This window comes from Galeopterus variegatus, unplaced genomic scaffold, assembly GCF_000696425.1.
Source record: "Galeopterus variegatus unplaced genomic scaffold, G_variegatus-3.0.2 Scaffold97, whole genome shotgun sequence".
In the NCBI taxonomy this organism is placed as follows: domain Eukaryota; kingdom Metazoa; phylum Chordata; class Mammalia; order Dermoptera; family Cynocephalidae; genus Galeopterus; species Galeopterus variegatus.
In genome coordinates, this window is record NW_007726208.1 from 98,672 (window position 1) to 119,571 (window position 20,900).

At 34.1% G+C, this 20,900-nt stretch overlaps 1 protein-coding gene across 1 annotated transcript in view; it reads right to left on the minus strand.

The window, feature by feature from the left end:
* The window catches only part of TMPRSS11F (transmembrane protease, serine 11F), a 91,024-nt gene that overhangs the window by 60,137 nt on the left and 9,987 nt on the right, over nt 1-20,900 (minus strand). The gene's annotated exons all lie outside the window — the stretch shown is intronic.

The following is a 20,900-nucleotide window of genomic DNA, read 5'->3' on the forward strand; positions in this document are numbered from 1 at the left end:
GTCATCTTTTAGAAAAATAAATAAATAAATAAATAAATAAAGTTCTACTGATGTTGCCATTCAAGTAAGGATATCTTCCCACTGCATTTTGTCTGTCTTACTGGCAATTTGAAATTTGGGCAGTAAAATACAAAGACTCACTTTTTAAAAAGGTAATTTATAAATAACATTTTTGTGTAATTTAAATAAGGAAGCGTTTAGCAACAAAATTATATAATATTCTCACCAGTTTTACTTGATTAAGAATAAAAGATTTCAATATGACTACTTTAAAAAATATTCTTAAAAATATCTTTATGGCTTGTTTTAAAACTAGCAATTTTACTTTTGAAGACCTGATTATGGTTTGTTCCATTTTATTAACATTTGGCAGTGAAATCACAAATTGTGAATTGTACTTGATAAGACTCCAGTGCCCAAGAACACCTTTCATTTCGACTTGACTCTTTCCTGTCCCCACTGGTACGCTTGTCCACTACCAAAATACCTTACGCCATTTAAATGATCTTTCTCCAACTTGAAAGTTGTCATTCATTTCCTTCATTTTCTGAATCTCCAAATATGATTTAATATTGTCTTATCTTGCAAGTGAGATACTTCTTGTAAATTTTTATGCTTTTAATTTTATTTAATAAGTATTTATTGTAAACTTGTTTCATTAAATGAGATAATAGATAGTCCTTAGACCAGTACCTACCACATCAAAATGTTTCAGAAACTGTTCTAGATCACTAAAAGTGTTAACATTTTAAGACATACTCTTTGCCTTAGAATGTTCACACTTTAAAAGGGGAGACAGACATGAAAACAAGTAATTACTGTATGGTGTGACCTGTGGCAAAATAAGTTTGTACAAGAAGAGAGAGCAACTAACTTTTTGGAGGGCTATCACAAGATTTTATTAAGAAGGCAACATTATTAAAACTTTGAGAAATAAAAATTCACCACGTGGAAAGAAAGAGAAAACAAAGAAAACAGCATGTGTGGAGAAAAAATGGTAAGGATGTGAAACAGAATTCATTACTAATAATTAGTACTGAGAATAAAAATATAAATAAAACATGGTTTTTGCTCTCAAAGAATGAAAGGTCTACAGCATATGTTCAAGACTGCAAGTCCTTCACAGCCCTGTAGTAAAGCAGTGGGCCTGGGACTAGCTCATGAGGAGTCTCATAACCCAAAGTAAAGAGCTGGAAATTTACCCTGCAGGAGCTGGAGATCCAACAAAAATTTTAATCAGACCGAGAATTTAGAATAACCACACAGTTGTGAATGAGGATGAGATTAGGACATGCCTGCATACAGGTAGACCAGTTTAGAGGTCATGTCGAAGGTCCAGGAGAGAGGCAATGAGGGCCTGAGCTAAGGCTTTGGCATTGGGGTGGAGAGGAGGAGATGAATATCGTTCCAGTCCTTGATCTGTGTTGAGTGATTGATTACCTACAGGACAATGAAAAGATTAGCGGCTCACTTGTTTGGATGTCCAAGTAAATGACTAGCTCCAGGCAAGGTGAGGAAGATTAAAGGAAGAGAAGGTATTTCTAATATAGACACCAATATTGTTTTAAAAAAGCAATTTGCTTACACTTACACTTGGCTCTCGGCCCAATGGAAAGTGTATGTCTTATGCCCTTTCTCTTTGACTCATTTTATTTTAGTTATATCACTAATACCTGTTTACAATTCTAATAAAAACAACTATTAAGGATGGAACTATACAACACAGGAAAAAAATTACTAATGTTTTCATATGCGATGCCTTCCTTCTCACCCATAATTAAAGTTTCTATTCCCAAAATCTATGGCAATAAGTATTCTTGATTATTAGTTTGTGGATATTAATGGCTGCTGTAATTTTCAAAATTATTCTCACTCTCTTTTTTCCCCTAAGTTTTATCAATTTCATTGTTGCACTCAGAGCCTTTCAAGAAACAAGAAATGACAAGAATCAAATTTTATCAAACTTATGGGGTGATAACCAAGTATCATGTCATGATAACAATGCGTCATTGTAAAGGAGACTTTTTTTAAAATCATGGTCATATTTAGTTTTAAACTGAATTTCTTCTGTCTGATGACCAGCTATTTTCAGTCTTAGGTAACTGGAATACTGATTTTTGTCTCATGTACTAGTTGAAATAAGTTTTACCAAATACTCATTTGCATGTTTTAAAGTGTAGCTGTCAGGAACAGCATGCAGATAACAGCCAATTACAAAGGAAATGGTGTTTACCTAATGGGCTAAAATAAGGTTATTTAAAAAACCCAACAAAGTATTCAGAAAATAATAGAAAAATTGGTTGGTTAGGCTGTTGCAAAATGCTATGGTGAGCATAATAACAAAGCAAAATGCACTCAAGGCATTCTTAAGTGTGCAATAAACTTTGAGAATTTGGCCATATGTTAAATATTTTTTTTTCAAATGTGTAACTGGTTCAAGATTTGAAAAAGATTGTTTTATTTTGATGACATTTAAAATTCCTAATGACTTTATATATTTCTATGTTTCTCTTGATTTGCATAGGACAATTATTTGCTCATTTAAATCTGAATATGAGTTGGATGATAAATGGAAACTTTTAACAGCCTTTTTAAAGATAAATTTTATTGTGTATGTTTTAGATATACAACATATCATGGGATACATATAGATAGTAAAAAGGTTACTATAGTAAAAAAATTAATATATCCCTCATTCACATAGTTACCCATTTTTTTGTTGTCATTTTTGTGGCAAGAGCAGCTATTTGTACTTCCTGGATGATTAATGATATTGAGTACCTTTTCACATACCTGTCTGCCATTTTAATATCTTATTTTTTGGAAAAATGTTCATTCAGGTCTTTTGCCCATTTCCTAATTGGGTTATTTGTTTTCTAGTATTGAGTTATATGAGTTCTTTATAAATTTTGAATATTAATTTCTTGTCCAATACATGGCCTGCAAATAATTTTTCCCAATCCACAGGCTGCCTTTTCATTTTGTTGACTATTTCCTTTGCTGTTGCAGAAGATTTTTTGATGTAGTCCCATTTATTTATCTTTGCTCTGGTGGCCCTAGTTTTTGACATACTATTCAAAAAAAATTATTGCCAAGCCCAATTTCCAGGAGCTTTTCCCTTATGTCTTCTCTTAGGAGGTTTATAATTTCTGGTTAAGTTTTCTGTCCATTTTGAGTTGATTTTGTGTACGTTGTAAGGTAAGGATCTAATTTCATTCCTTTGTATATAGAAATCCAGTTGTTCTGACACTATTTATTGAAGAAACTATCATTTCTTCCTTGTGTCCACTTGGTACCCTTCTCAAAAATTAGTTGACTGTATATGTTTGCATTTATTTCTGGGCTCTCTATTCTGTTCCATTGGTGTATATGTTTGTTTTTGTGCCAGTACCATACTGTTTTGATTACTATAGCTTTGTAATATAATTTACAATCAGGAAGTATGATGCCTCCAACTTTGTTTTTCTTTCTCAGAATTGTTTTGGCTATTTGGTGTCCTTTATGATTCCATACAAATTTTAGGAAAAATTTCTTTCTGCTTCTGTGAAAAATGCCATTGGGATTTTGATAGAGATTGTGTTGAATCTGTATGTTGCTTTGGGTAGTAGAGACACTTTAACAATATAAGCTCTCCTGATCTGTGAGCACAAGATATCTTTCTACTTATTTGTGTTTTCTTCAGTTTCTTTCCTCAATATATTTAAAGTTTTTAGTGTATAGATATTTCATCTTCTTGGTTAAATTTATTCTAGGGATTTTATTTTTTTGATGCTAGCAGAAATGGATTGTTTTGAGTTCTTTTTCAGTTAGGTTGTTATTTATGTATAAAAATGTTACCAATTTTTTTATGTTGATTTTGTATCTTGCAACTTTACTGAATTTATTAGTTCTAACAGTTTTTTTGTGTGTGATTTTTGAGGTGTTTTACATATACGATCAAGCCATCTGCAAATAGAGATAATTTTACTTCTTTCTTTCCAATTTGGATGTCTTTTATTATTTTTTTCTTGTCTTATTGCTCTTGTTAATACTTCCAGTACTATGTTGAATAGAAACAGAGTGAGCATCTTTGCCTTCTAACAGATCTTAGTGGGAAAAGCTTTCAGTTTTCTCCATTAATTATAATGTTAGCTATGGGTTTCAGTACAATTACTATAAAAGTTACTCATACTTGTTATTTTTCTTTATAATTTATGAAAATCATTGTTTCTGAATTTGTTGTGAAATGAATAACAAACATCATTAGATGCATAAACATCAAAAATATAAATCTATTAATTTTCATTGCCAAAATTCTGTGACTAGTTTAGCTGGTTTCACATATCAATCAGCAGAATTGAAATAAAATCTTGATCTTCAGGCTGAAGGTTACAAAGCCAGAATATTTAAAATAAAACCCACATCTTTGTTTAAAATCTTCTGGGATAATGTTTTATCCATTAATTCTTCAATGTGGACACCAACTAAAATGACACCATTGTGACATTGCATCAGTGTTGTGAAGTCTATATCATTTTTTAAAATGTATTAAAATAAGCAGAATACAGGAACTTAAGCCTTTTGGTGATTTGAATAGAAATAAAACTTGAATGGTTACAATAATAGTGGTCATACAGGAACAGTATTGGAAAGAGCATGAAATTTAGCATCAGAAATCCTGGGTTCAATTCTTTGTTTGATCATGTATTGACCCTGTTTTCCTGATGTCTCTGATTCTCTAAGAATTCCTCATCCATTAAATTAGGATAATAATATCACCCACCTTTTAAGGGTGTTGTGAGGATTAAATTATGAAGGTATTTTACAATGTTTAAAGAACTACATAATAGAACTTGTCAGAAACCATAAGCTTCTTTGAGAATAAAAACAGATTATCATACTACTTTCTAACTAACCCTAAAATCTAGCATAATTCCTGACATAAATGTTGCTGCTCTTTGAATGAATGAATGAACAAATTGTAAATAAAAAAAAAAATCTAGATCCTAGCCCCAGAAAAACTGTTTGCATACAAAGGCTAAATAATTCTGGACTGTAAGAGTTATTATTTAATATTCAGCAAACAATTAATTCATAAACATCTACCATGTTTGAGGCACTAATACGTAGGTACTAGATATACAGTGAACAAAATACAAATACATGGTGTCTGATGTCATGGTGCTTACAGTCTGAAAGCAGACTGATAAAACCAGTAAATGTAGAGATCATTATAAGCTGATAAGAGCTATGAAGAACAGTAAGATGTCTGTGATCAAAAATAAGATTATATATCACATATTGCACATAGGTATTGATATTCAACTCTGTACCCCACAAATATATACAATCAACTATGTTTCAATTTTTAAAAAGATGGTATAGGTTAGATGGGGGGAAGGGGACTACATGGAAAGAATGAGTAAGGAAGTCCTTTTTGTAAGGGAATATTATGCTGAGAAATGAAGAATGAGAAGAAATCTGCTTCTTGTGGAATGTCGCAAGTCTGTTTCTGCAGATGGAAAGTGCATGAGTGCCTACAGTGGAAAATAATTTGGCTTATTGACTGAATTGACCATTGAAAAAATTATCCTGGAAAAGCAGCTGTAAACCAACGAACATTTCATCAGTTAAAATTTAGGTAGTAAGAGAAGCATTTCAGTTGCTTTAGCAGAAAGAATTCCTTCTATATTCCCTGAGATAGCTCCTGCTTACATTTTTCCTAAGTCCAAGTATTTGTTGCTATTTCATTCTTATGACCTAACTCAGCTAGATAAAGCAGACTAACTACATTATCACAGTGAGACCAAAAGTTGTATATAAAAACAGGTCAGTCTCACACCTTTCTCTCTAGACAGTCTCAGAAATGTTCTAATCAAGAGAGCAAACAATTATAACCTTTGATACCCTCCCACGCCCCGCCCCCACTATGCCACCTGAGTACATTAGTAATTAAGCCTAAGATCTATGTCTTCTTTCAGAGGCAGGCTCTTTGATGATAAGCACCAGAATCATGCCTAAAAAAGCAGGCAAGAAAGATTGCCCCCTCCCAATAACTGGTTGTAGTGAGATCTATGATTATATATGCGTTTATCAAAGATGGCTCACCATTGGACATATGACAGTCTCCTATTAGAGAGGGACTAGAGCTAGTTCAGTCTTGAACTTTTAAGAATCTCTATTTAAGAATTGGGGCAAGTGAAATAGAGTTGCTTTGCTACAATTTTTTTTCTAAAAACTTATTTATTTTTGATCATACATATTTATGGGGTACAGAGTTGACTATCAGTATTTGTGTACAGTATGTGATGATCAAATCAATATTATTAGCATGTTCATCACTACAAATCATAACTACTCTTTGTGTTCCTTGCCCGATTACTCCCTAACCCCCCTCCCTCTCCCCCTTTCCCACTTCTGGTAACTATAGGTCTTTTCTGTCCTTCTGAAAGTTCGGTGTTTTATTGTGGCCTTCCTTCCTTCTTTCTTTTCTTAGCTCCCATTTATGAGTGAGGACATGAGGTATTTCTCTTTCTGTGCCTGGCTTACTACAATTAACATAATTTTCTCCAAGCTCATCCATGTTGCTGCCAATGGCAGAATTTCACTCTTTTTTAAGACTGATTAGTATTCTATTATGTATATACACCACATTTCCTTATCCAGTCATCTGTTGATGAACATTTGGTTGGTTCCAACTCACGGCTATTGTAAACAGAGCTGTGATGAACAGGGGAGTGCAGGTATCCCTTCGACATGATGACCTCCGTTCCTCTGGGTATCTACCCAGAAGTGGGATTGCTGGATCATATAGTAATTCTGTCTGTAGTTTGAAGCTGGCAGGATAGGTTAGCTGGTTGAGCACAGTGTTTTAACACGGAGGCGAAGGGCTCAGATCCCCAGGACGGTAGCCAAAAAAACAATCCTCCCACAATTTCTTTTATAGAGTTTTTCTTAAAATGGAAGTTTTTATGACAAATTAATTGGGTTCTAACTAGTGTAGTTTAAGTAGAGGTATGCAGAAATTGGCCACCTTAATTATATATTTTTACATCAAATGGCATGAGTGTCTATTATATTAGGCACAATGAAGAGACTGTTATACATCCAAGATTGTTATGTGTTCCCAGTCACTGATGCCTTGCCTAAGTATATCGTTTAGGTTATAAGAATCTCCACAGAACAAAGCTGTTCAAAATCCAATGAAATATGGAAATATGCCGAAAAGGCATAGTATTTTTGACTAGATTAAAGAATAATGAATTACAAATGCAATGATGATAAAGGTATGTAAGATAGCCTATCATTGCCCAAATTATTCTCATTACAGAATTCTCAGTTAATCCATTTGTACTCTTTTAAGTAGTTAAATTGAAATATATGTAATCATATATGGTTCAGGTGAATTATAGAACTCACAGGAGGACACTAACATGATGAAAGAGATATTGTCAAGCTAGAGTAAAACTTCCTTAATCACCAAACATCACTGCTAGATATTGTCTGGATGGCATAATTAAGGAGTCAGATAAGATCAGCAAAAGGTTTAAGTTTTAGCTACATATTAGGGATTTTTTTCCATCCTTTTTTCTTGACATGATTTAAGCCCCTAATCTGAAACACTTTATAGCACATGGTTAAGCACAGTACTGTCTCTTTTTAAACTTCATCTCTCAGTTCCTCAGTTTACTCACTTGTAAAATTGAGAATTGAACCATTTCACCACTGAAATATATTGACATCACATTTCCACTTCTAGACTTCCTAATACAGTTGGGGTGTGTGTATGTGTGTATGTGTCTGTCTGTCTGTTGGCTGTGTGATTTCATAAGATTATATCATCAGAAAGCATTTATGCTATATTGAATAATTATTTGCTGGTTTAGTACTGATTGTTTAATTCTGAGCTTCCTTGTTCTCTGAGCTAACTGTATATCCAGAGATACAATATATATGAGAGACTTCAAGAAGTCCATGGAAAGATTCATTTTATCTTTTAATTCTACCTTCCCATGAACTTTCTAAAATACCCTCTTAGATTTACTGGGAAAGGAGCAGACTACACTTCATGTATATCTTTTAAATGTCTCTTTTCAAAAACTACATTATTTTATTTGTAGATGCAGAGGCAAAGTTTGGTCTCAGCCTTGTAAATATGGGTATTATCTACTTTCTCTGAAATCCAAATAGATTAGAAGTTTTCTAGTACTTTTTTGTTTCCACAGTCTTACTATATGACTATTGGGTTCATGATAAAAGGACCCAGGACTACATATTAATAATATGGCAATTGGTTTATTCATGTAAAATATGTCTAGTGTTTCTAGACAAAGCTCTGCTAGTACTGAACTTGTAATATATCCTGAACACATGCACGATATTGTCGGCAGGTGGATTGTTACATGTTGTTTTGTTATTCATAATTCTACTTTACTTAAGAATTATTTATTGTGTGCCTAATACATCTCAAACACAAGGGATAAAAAAAATTTTTTTTAAATGCCAGGGATACAAATTAAAAAAGAAAAAGACAAAGGCTCTGTGTTCAAGAGACTCATGGTGAAGAGAAAGACATAAAATAATAAAGTCAATATAATGTCATAGGGAAAATAATAGATGTACCAAGTACAACAATGAGAAAACATGGAGAGTTGAATAATCAAAGTTGTTTGGGAAAGGTACAGAAAAAGGTATAGGAAAGATTTCCCAGAAGATGTGACAGCTGAGCTAGCTTTTGAGTGATAAAGAGAGTATTCCAGCCACATAACACTGGTTGAATACATCCTGCCCCTTTTATTCCTTGCTTGCAAGTAGAACTACCTTGCATTATCATGAAAGCACTTTTTAAACAGGAATACGACCATCAAGTTTATTTGGAAGTTAACAAGAACTCTCTACTTAATAGTATTTTTCACTACCTCTCAAAAGATTTATTGATAAAGTTGACGAAAACAATCCACATATTTTGTATAGAGAATGAGAAGTAAGAATTCAAGAGAACTTAAACCATTTTAATTGTTTAAACAGTCTGATTGAGTTCTACTGGTGGCAGTGGGATTCTCTTTGGGTGATCTCTTTCTATGGTACGACTGCCAGCAATACTTGAAAGCATGAGTCAGAAATGTTGGCAATGGTGAATAGTAAAAGGGAGGAGCTAATTGTGTCACTGCAGCACTTAGAATGATACAGCCATCGAAGTTGTGATGACACTGGCATTTTCATGATGAGGCAAAATTTGCTTTGGACTTGATAAGAATTTCAAAGACAAGGAACACAAATGGGAGGACTGCAAAAAATGTCCTTGGTTTTATCCAAAAGGCAGAAGAGGGCATATTCTGTAAATGTCATGATGGTAAGTGACTTCAGAAGCATCAAGAACTGGCAAAGTGCTGGGAAACTGGAGAGATTTCAAATATGTGTTAGTCATCAAAACTATCTTACTATCAGCTAGAAATGACTGGTTTGACAGGCAACGGAGAAGGGAAAATTGTGGTGTGGGTAGAAATTGCATAGTATCCTGACCCTTTACGGGAATGTCAAATAGCTCTGCACATGGGGGGAAATATGTTAGTCCTATTAAATCCTATTTACATAGTGGAATAGAATATGAAAGCATAGAAAACATGTCAGGAAATCATTAACAATTTCATGAGTTTTACAAAAATTCCTTTAAAAAAATTTTTAAACCTATGAGTTCTAGGTCCAATACCACATCTATCCCCCCTTATAGCTGACCTTCAAAATCATGATTTTGTGAGGAATATTTAAACATCCTTTAATAAAGTGTGACCAATATTATTCAGATCTTCACGATCACATTTATGTAACTTCCTCATTGGGCTTATTTCTATGTTTAATGTCATTAAAATATTAGAAACGCTGTGCAATTAGTTTGAAGTGGGTGAAGTGAATCCGTCAAATAATCGATGCCATAAAGATGAGGATTTAAATATCTGATTATCCTTGGTACTAAAAAAATGTAATAACCAAATGTAAATTAAACATAGTACATTCTTCTATGTGCAGCATAAATATTTATGTGCTAATTAGGTGTTCTCACAGCAACAGCCCTGAGGGGAATTTTTTTTTTTTTTATGTCTTACACATGTCTTAACATATTTGTATTCAACTTGGAGCATAGATACACATAGATATTTTGTTTGGGCACAGTCCTCTCTACTTATTGCCAAAAAGCCATCATTTCTGGGAAGGCCCATGGTTAATAACATGTCTTTAATGACATGGGTTAACTGAGGTTAATGACCTTCCTTCACACACACAACTACACACACACACAGTGATACACACATGTTAGTGGAGACAGGCAACAACAGAGAACAAATACCATATTTATTTTAAATGCAATTTGCAGTACACAAAGGAACCCGTGAATCTCAGCAATATCCACAGACTAAGACCCTCTCTCCCTGTGTTTAACCATAGATATACGGCAGAGTAAAACGGACGGCCACCAAAAATAAACTGTCTTTCATTATGATCTGCTCTATGGGCAATTAAAAGTCACAAAGTTTATTGTGAGAGATTTGAGTTGAGAGTATAGCATAGTGGTTAGACACATAGGTTCTGGAACCAGCTGTTCTATTCTAAATTCCAGCTCTGACACTTATGAACTGTGTGATTTTAGACAAGAAACTTAACCTCTCTGTGACTCAGTTTTTCATCTGTAAAATGGGTGTAATAATATCTACTTTGTACATTCTTATAAAAATAAAATGAGACAATGTATTTAACGTGGTATAAGTGCTATAAAGTTTATTGATATTATTAAAATGCTATTAACTCACTGATTTTTATTTAAAACACTGAATTCCTGGGAATAATCAAATCCAGATATTTTTGTTCTTATTCAGCATGACTATTTTATTTTTGTTCTTCACTCATCTCAGTTTCATATTTCTGAAATGGTTTTGTTTTTGCACTGAATCTCTCAATAAACATATTCTCTTTCCAAAAAATCTTATGACTATTCTTATGACAACTCAGACATTCTTGTTTGCTGCATAAAGAAAACATGAAGCAGATTGCCCAATATTTGCAGATAGCAGCAGGTTCTACCACTTACTAGCCTTGTACTCTCTTGATAACCTTCAGTTTCTTCATCTGAAAAATGGGAATAATGACCCTAAATTTCTGGACTGCAGTGAGGTTTAGAGAAAATATAAATTAAGTGCTGAGCACAGTACCTGACAGAAAATAGGCAGACAATGAAAGAAAAGTTGTATAATTACCATTTTTCATCAACTTGAAACTATAATTAATTCAAGTGAACTCCCCAAATGCCATCTTGGGGGGAAGTACAATTTGAGTGATTTTTTTTTCAAATTCACCCAACAATTCTATCCAGAAGTTATTAATAGCCTCATTTAATGATGAGTTAAGTAAGGCTTGAGAGGTAAAGGTAAGATTGGCAAATATTGGGACAAATATCTGGACTTAGAACTAGATCCCAAATCCTCAATTATTTCTGTACTCTACACATTTTCCTTTGATAATTAAACCTGCAGATAATTACATCCAAAGATTTGGGTTAAATTTTATCTCATTATGTCCTTACTGAACTATCATAATACAGTCTTAGATGTTCTCCTTGTTTTCACTTTTTCTCCCCTGCAATCTGACCAGAGATATTTTGGAAAACCCTTTTTGATGGTGTCTTTTCTGCACGAATGTCTCTTTCAGCTGCCTACTGTCTACTGAATGAAACCCAGACTCCATAGTATGCTCTCACAGCTCTAAACCTCCCTTTTCAGCCATTTTCATTGATGTTCCCTATTCAATGAGTCCATCTTACCAACTGGACAGTCTTTGATCTTTTGAACATGCCCCCACACTTTAATGATTCTGCTCAAGCTGTGGTCTCCATCAGCACTGCTTCTTCCTACTTCTTCCCCACACCCAAATTCTACCCACCCTTCAAGATCCATCTAAAACATTACAAATTTCATGGACCCTTTCTGAATCCCTAGCTAAAAGTGACCCATATTTTCTTAACTTCAAACCCACTTGAGGTTAGTACTCTTCTGTTATGTGTTGTACTCTTTTTGCTAAGTGTATGTTCCCATAGTGCCCTGTATTTAATTAATTTATTAAATTAAGAAAGACTAATAATATTATATTAAAAAATAATCAAATCTTATTAGTTTTATTGATTCTAATGTCTTTTTTCCCCAGCTAGATAGCAAACCCCATAGGGCACGGATAGTACTTTTTTGCTCATTGCTGTAGCTGTACCTTCAGTGTCTAGTACACTGCCTGATATACAGTAGTTCGATAAACATTCTTGTATTTGTTCAAAGACACCACAATTTAATTTTCTTTTATACTAATAATTTTGTCCACTCCTAGATTATAATATCCTAAAGAGCAGAATCTGTAGGATTACTCTCTATATGTCTCACAGAGTTCATAAATATGTGCGAAATATATTAATAAATTTTCCCTCTGCAAAATTTGCTCTATGGAAAATAAAATTCTAGAATAGTTGTGTTTCTAATATTATACATTAATTATTATATAGATATACAATTAATTTTTATACTACAAAAGATAATATCCTAGATGTCTGCTTCTAGATTATTAAATCAGGTCCCATTGGTTAGTAAGTTATGAAATTCTCTTTGGAACTAACTCATACGTGCTAGTAGGAACAATATACATTCCAAAAATTTGAGCATAATGGAATAAAGGTTTGCAATTCAATAAAACATGCTGATTTTACATAAAAACCAACTCAATAAGGCCTCAGTCAAATTCTTCTAATCCTGCTGAAGTTTCACTATGAATACACTAATAGTTTTCTTAAAAGAAATAACATTTGTTTTTTAAGGAAGTACAGGAATAACATTTAGTCTCAATCACTAGTAAGTCACATATAAATCATCCTTACCACTAAATTAAATTTACGTATATAGGAACTATCTTGGTGGCCTAGTTCTAGATATTATTTAGGTGTCTAATTACATTTTCAAATATTTTTTAATTCAGGCTATCTTATCTCCTAGTTATTCTAGCTTAGCAATATTTTACTCTAAATCATTAAAAATGTTTCAGTCTGGGTTTTTGCACTAAAAGGCTCTTGTTTTGCTTGAAATATTCCTCTCAGGAAAACTGTGTCTCATTCCCTTATTTCATTCAGGTGACCACTCAAAAATCATCTCAGAGAAAAGTTTAGTGACTACCTTAAAATAGTCCACAGCACCTTCTATCCCTTTATTCCTCATTGTATTAATCACTACTTAAATTTTTTATTTGCTTATGTTTGCTTATTTTCTATTTCTGCCATTAAAATATATGAACTTAACACCAGACACACGATCAGTATTAAATAACTATCCGATGAATGAATGAACTTAGCTTTTAACAGTTGCCTTCCTATAAAGAATAATTTATTGCTATTTCACTATTCTTTAACATAAATCTCTTTGTCAAGCTGAATTACAAGTTTATGCCAAAGATGCATTCAGCTGTTTGCAATTATTTTTCAAATACACATACAGCTAAATGAGAGACACATAGCTGCATATTATAAGTTCCTCAAGGGAAGAAGTTGTGTCTCATGTTGATTTAATACCACTGGTGTGGGGTTCCACTTCTAGACACACTGGGGTGGTGGCTCTGCCCCTGTGGCTTTGGTCAGCCCTTCCCTCCTGGTGGCTCTGTGCCTGGGTCACACGCCTATGTCTGCCCTAGGCTAGAATCACTCTTTGGTGGCTATACTGGTCTGGGGTCTCTGGTATAGTGCTACCCCCATGGTTCCACTGGACACTGCCTTAGTGGAGGCTTTCTACAGTGGCCCTGGCCCCATGACATTTCTTTGCATGGGCCCTTCAGGGCTCTGGGGCATCCTTTGAAATCTAGGTGGAGGCAGCACATTCCCACAGCTTTGCTGGGTACAGTGCAAGCTATAGTGTGTCCTGCCAGAAACACACCTAGGGCAAGGAAGAAGCACTGAAATGTAGTGCAGGGAGTGAAGCCCATAATGTGAAACTGTACCAGATGGCCCAGTTGGCCCTCCAGGCTCTTGAACTCAGGGTCTGTGATGGGAGGGCCAGCCCCAGTGATCTCTGAAATGCCTTTGGGGTCGTACTTCCATTATCTTGAGCAATAGATCTTGGCTTCTGTTTAGATGGCTGACATCTTTCTACTGTCTTGATGAATATCACCTGGATTCTGTTAAGATGGCCAATCCATACTAATCTCCTGATCAAACTGTCACTTGGCCATGCTCTTGTTCTTTCCTGAACAGGCTTTCTCATCTTTTTTCCAATATGAATAAGTGAAAAACTTTCCACATTTTTAAATTTTGCTTGCCTTTGGTTAACAATTCATATCTAAGTCAATTTTCTCTTCTTGCATTTTACTAGTCAGTCAAGAGAAGTCAAGCTGTACCTTCAACACTTTGCTTATAAATTTCCTCAGCCAAATATCCATTTTCATCACTCAAGTTTTACCTTCCCCCAAATACTAGGGCATGAACATAATTCAGCTAAGTTCTTTGCCACTTTATAACAAGAATGGTCTTTTCCTCCATTATTCAATAACATATTCCTCATTTCCATCTGAGCCCTCACCAGAATCACCCCTTAACAGTTCATTCAGAGCAATGTAGGCTTTTTCTAGTACACACCTCAAAACTCTTCCAGCCTTTACCCATTGCCCAGCTTCAAAACTGCTTCCACATTGTTAGGAATTTGTTAGAACAGCACCCTCACTTCTAGGTATCACTTTTCTCTCTTAGTCTGTTCAAGCTGCAGTAACAAAATACCATAAACTTGGTGGCTTATAAAAAACAGAAATTTATTTCTCACAGTTCTGGAGGCTTGCAAATCCAAGATCAAGGTGCCAACAGGTTTGGTGTCTGGTGAGAGCCCACTTTCTGGCTCATACACAATCCCTTCTCACTGTGTCCTCACATAATGGAGAGGCAAAAAAGCTCCCTTGGTTCTCTTTTTTAAAGGGACTAATCCCACTTAGGAGAAGTCTGCCTTCATGACCTAATCATCCTCTAAAAACCCCATGTACTAATACCATCGACTTAAAGGTCAGGATTTCAATGTATGAATTTTGGGGTAGACACAAACATTCAGACCATTACATTAACCAATATTCAAGTAATTAAGTTTTTAATGTAAATAGTCACCTGCCATGTACTATAGACTTAAGGATATATCAGTTAACAAAATAGACAAAAATCTCACCCTCATGTAGTTTACAAAGAATGACAATTTCTACAGAAGAAAGAATAAAACAAAGTAAGCATAAAGGTGAACCAGGCGAAAGGAATAAAACATTTTACAGGGTGGTTAAGGAAACTTTCACTAAGAAGCTAACATTTGAGCAAGACCAAATGAAGTGAAGGAGTAAGACATACAGATGGAGGGAAAAGGTTACCTTAGGCAGGGGCAATATCTTGGGCAACAACATTGAAGCAGAAATATGCTTAGTGCATTTAATAAATAGAAACTGCTGAACATAAATGAAAATTTCATTATTTTTAATTGCTTTAAAAGATAATAGATTGTATAAAGAAGAATTAGTAATACCGTATTGTGAGGTTACATTCTGTGGCATTTACATAACATGAGAAAAAGTAAAATGTACAAGTGTGCCAGGTATAGACCAAGGAATGAGAGAAACTGGAAGTATAAAACATAGACTTCTTATGCCATGTAAAGCAGTATGATATTATTTGAAAGTAAATTGTAATAATCTAAAGATGTATATTATAAATCAAATAGACACACTTAAAAATTTTAAGAACAAGTTATAGTTAAAAAGCTAATAATAGAGATAAAATGGAAAAAATATAAATAGTTAATCCAAAAGAAAAGAGTAAAGGGACGAAAAGCAGATAACACTAATATGAAGTAATTGTAAAAAATGTCTAGATTTAAATCCAACCATATCAACAATTACACTAAATGTAAATAATCTTAAAATCTCAATAGAAGCCAGAAATTGTCAGATTGAATATAGAAACAAGACCCAATTATATGCTGTTTACGAGAAACCCACTTAGGCAAGAAAAAGAAATAAAAGGCATCCAAATTAGAAAGGAAGAAGTAAAATTGTCTCTATTTGCAGATGACATAATCTTACATGTAGAAAACCGCAGAACCTCCACACGCACAAATAAAATTGCTAACACTAGTAAATGAATTGAGTAATGTTGCAGGATACAAAAGCAGCATAAGAAATTCAGTTGCTTTCTATACACTTACAATGACCTATCCAATAAGGAAAGTAAGAAAACAATTACATTTATGATAGCACCAAAAAGAACAAAATACTTAAGAATCAACTTAACTAAAGTGATGAAAGACTTATACACGGAAAACTATGAAATATTGATTAAAAAAAAAAAAGAATAGACAAACAAATGAAATCCGTGTTCCTGGATCAAAAGAATTAATATTGTTAAAACATCCATACTGCCCATAGTGATCTATAGATTCAATGCAATCCCTATCCAAATGCCAATGGCATTTTTTCACATAAATAGTAAAAACAATCCTAAAATTCATTTGGAACCACAAAAGACTCAAATAGCCAAAGCAATTTTGAGCAAGAAGAACGAAGCTGGAGGTATCACATTTCCTGATTTCATAATATGCTTTAAACTACAGTAATTGAAACAACATAGTACTGGCATAAAACCAAATACATAGACCAATGAAACAGAAGAGAGAGCCCAGAAATAAACCCATATATCTATGTCAGCCAACAATAACACAAGTGTGAATAACTAAGTGTGCCAAGAATACACAATTGAGAAAAAATAGTCTCTTCACTAAATGGTATTGAATAAACAAGACATCCACATGCAAATGATTGAAAATGAACCCTATTTCACATCATTAACAAAAATCAACTCAACATGGATTGAAGAGTTAATTGTAAACCTGAAGCAATAAATCTCTTGGGAGAAAACACAGGGGAAAAGCTTCTAGATACCAGACTTGGCAATGATTTTTCTTAGATATGACAACATAAGCACAGGTAACAAAACCAAAAATAGACTAGTGGGATCAGATCAAACTAAAAACTTCTACATAGCAAGGAAATAATTGACAAAATAAAAAGACGATCTATGGAATGGGGAAAAATATTTGCAAACCATATATCTGATAAGGGAATAATATCTAAAAATTATAAGGAACTCTTACAACTCAATAGCAAAAACCAAATAACCTGATTTAAAAATGGGCAAAGGACCCAAACAGACCTTCCTTGAAGACATACAAATGGCCAAGACATAATATGAAAAGAGGTACTTAGCATCACTAATCATTAGGAAAATGCAAATCAAAATACAGTTAGATATTTACCTCACGCCCGTTAGAGTGGTTGTTATTAAAAAAAAATGACAAGATAATAAGTGTTTGGCGAGGTTGTGGAGAGAAAAGAACCCTTGTACACTATTGGTGGGAATGTAAAATGATACAGCCACTATGGAAAATAATATGAAGCTTCCTCAAAAAATCAAAAACAGAGTTACCATTTAATCTAGCAGTCCCACTTCTGGAAATGCATCCAAAGGAATTGAAGTCAGGAACTCAGAGATATTTGCATCCCATGTTCGGTATAGCATTTTTCATAATAGCCAAGATATGTGTTAGTCCGTTTTGTGTTGCTATGACAGAATACTGAGACTGGGTAATTTATAAAGAAAAGAGGTTTATTTGGCTTATGATTCTGGGATGGTTGCAATCCGGCACAGGCCTCAGGCTCCTTCTACTCATGGCGGAAAAGTGGCAGGCAGCCAGTGGGTACAAGCAGATCACATGGGAAGAGGAAGCAAGAGAGAGAGAGAGAGAGGAGGTGCCAGGGTCCTTTAAACAATCAGCACTCACGGGAACTAATAGAGCAAGGACTCACTCATTAATCTCCCATCCCCCAGGAAGAGCATTAATACATTCATGAGGGATCCACCCCCATGACTCAATCAGTTTCCAACACTGCCACATTGGAGATCAAATTTCCACATGAGTTTTGGAGCGGACAACACATCCAAACTCCATCAATATGGAAATTACTTACATGTCCACTGGTGAATGAATAGATAAGGAAAATAGGGTACATCCATATAATGGAATATTATTCAGCCTTAAAAAAGAAGGAAATCCAGCCATTTGTGACAACATGAATGGACTTGAGGACATTATAAGTGAAATAAACCAGACACAGAAAAACAAATATTAGATGATCCCACTTTTATGAGGAATCTAAAATAGTCAAATTCAAAGAACCAGAGTAGAATAGTAGTTAACAAGGACTCGGGGAGGGAGAAATGGCAGGTGTTGGTATGAAGGGTACAAAGTTTCAGTTATGCAAGATGAATAAGTTCTGTAGATCTACTGTACACCACAAGCTGTATTTTATACTTAAAAATTTGCTAAGAGGGTAGATCTTATGTTAAGTTCTCTTACTACAAAAAAAATATTTAAAACATTTTTAAAAATAAAAAAAAATAAAGGAAGTGGAGGGAAACTTTTGAAGATGATGAATATGGCACTGATTGTGATGATGGTCTCATGGGTGTATACTTATTTCCAAACTCATCAAGTTGTATACATTAAATACGTACAGCTTTTTATACGTCAATCATACCTCAATAAAGTTGTTAGAATAAAATAAATAAAGAGGTTGTGCAGATAGGAAACATAGAGAAAGAGAATTTGTATATGTTCATAAATATTAAAGTCATAAATGACAACGAAAATAATGTGTCAGTATATTTAATCTCTAGAGTTGATAACATGAAGGAAATGAAGATTATTATATGTTATATCTCCTGGGGTTGCCATTGCAATGTGTTATAAGGTTGGATGGGCTCTTATGAGTGAACTGATTGGCTAGACAAATCTCCAACAAAAATGGGTCATATAAATATAAGAAAAGAAGAGCTAATTTTCTTCTGTAAAATATATCTAGGTGGAGTCCATGCATATGTGGCAGGTATCCTTGGACAATCTCATATATATTCTGCTTGCCATTTTTTCATGTTATGATTCTCTTTAACTATGCTCTTCCTTCTTAATAAAATTACCACTAGGTGAATGGTTCAGCAAGGCTTAGGCCATTCTATTTCCAAAGGCTAAATTATAACAAGGAGAAAAAGAAAAATTATAAAAATACACTTCACTTAAATCTATACTATGGTGTGAGAATTTTCAGTGCTTACTACTTTGAAAAGTCTATTTCAGAGACTAGAGGAAACCTCTCACTTTCCCAAATGGAAAATGGGAGCTTATAATCAGAAATCTTTATTTTTCAACTATCTTGAGTACCAGTGGGGAGGAAGTTACTCTCAAGGGTGAGAAACAGTGTCTAGGTCATGCTCACAGATTTTGAACAGAGTCAAATCTCTTCACATTTATTTCCTAACACGAAATTTTAAACAGATATGTGAAATAATGAAAAAGAAAGATCTCACCAAAAGAAATCTGAACATCTAATACAAGTAACAGCCAATTATTATTTAGTGTTATCTTGAATACAAAGTTGGGCACTTTAACTAAAAACCCCTCCTGGCTGGTGTTTGCCTCTTTGAGTTTTCAATCGTCAATTGACTGAATTGTAAAAAGAGCTATTAATTACCATTGACCCTTGGGCAAAAATTCCCTTAAAACACATACCCACGTCTATTTCACCCCCAGGTAATTTGTATTGGTTAATCATGATAATTCCATTCCCCTGGACAATGGTTGTTCAAGACTAGCCAATGATAAGTGAGGGGAAGTTAGCTGGGGGACCACTGGGAAAGACTTCCTTTCTTCTAAAAAAAGTCAAACTACAAGATGGTTCCTTTCCTTTCCCTTCAGACATTATTGTGCCTCAGTGTGACACCTGAGACCCCCACAGCCATCTTGCAACTCAAAGAAAAGCCAACCTCAGGACAAGCTGACTCACTAAGAATAGCAAAGTGAAGAGACAGAAAGAATCTGGGTCTCATATAACACATTTGAGCTGCTATATCAAATGCCACTGAGAACAGCCCTGCTTTTGGTATTACTGTTAATTTAAATAAATTTTCTTATTGTTAAGACAGTTCAAAGTTGAAATTTTAATCAATTACAAATGGAAATATACAAATTAATACTCATATTTAAATATTAATTCACACACCCTAGTATCTTCCAAAAATATAGAAATCTGTTTTTCTGAAACTTCAAGAAAGACCTTAATTCAAAGTCTATTATGACTCAATTATTGATGGTTCAAACAAAGTCTTTTCTAATACATGAATCCAAAAACATGTCAAAAGAAAATGCTATAACCCACTGAAAAGACAAATATTTTATGCAAATTGGAAGTTCCCATTACATACACTTGATATGCTAATTACATCATATTTGTAGCAATTCTTTAAAGACAGGTCTTTAGTCTTATTCTTGGTAAAGAATTCTGACATTTATACATTCATTCAAAAACACTTACTGAAAATTTCTGCTAGTTGAGGGTGGAATGATAAATCAGACATACTCACAGAGTTCATAGCCTAGGGGGAGATGCAGATATGAAAAAGAAAAAAAATTATAGAAATATGTGTATAATTTTCGTAATGAAAAGTGCAAGAGAAATGCAAAGTGCTATTATTTGCCTTTTGCAGGAAAATCTTATCTACAGTAGGGGATCAGGAAAGATTTCCCTGAGGATATTTAAAGCAAGACGCCAGGAATTATCTAATTAGGAGAAGCTCAGAGGCAGGAGTAGAACAAGCAGAGGAAGCAGCACATGTCTGGTGAGTAGAAGCTTGGCAAGTTCATATACCAAAGAAATAAGACCAGTGTGAATGAAATGTAGTGAATGGGAAAGAGAACAGCCTGACATATGCAAAATAATCCCCCCCCCCCCCCTTTTTGGGGGGGTGGGAAAAAACATCTTTTTAAAAATCTCTC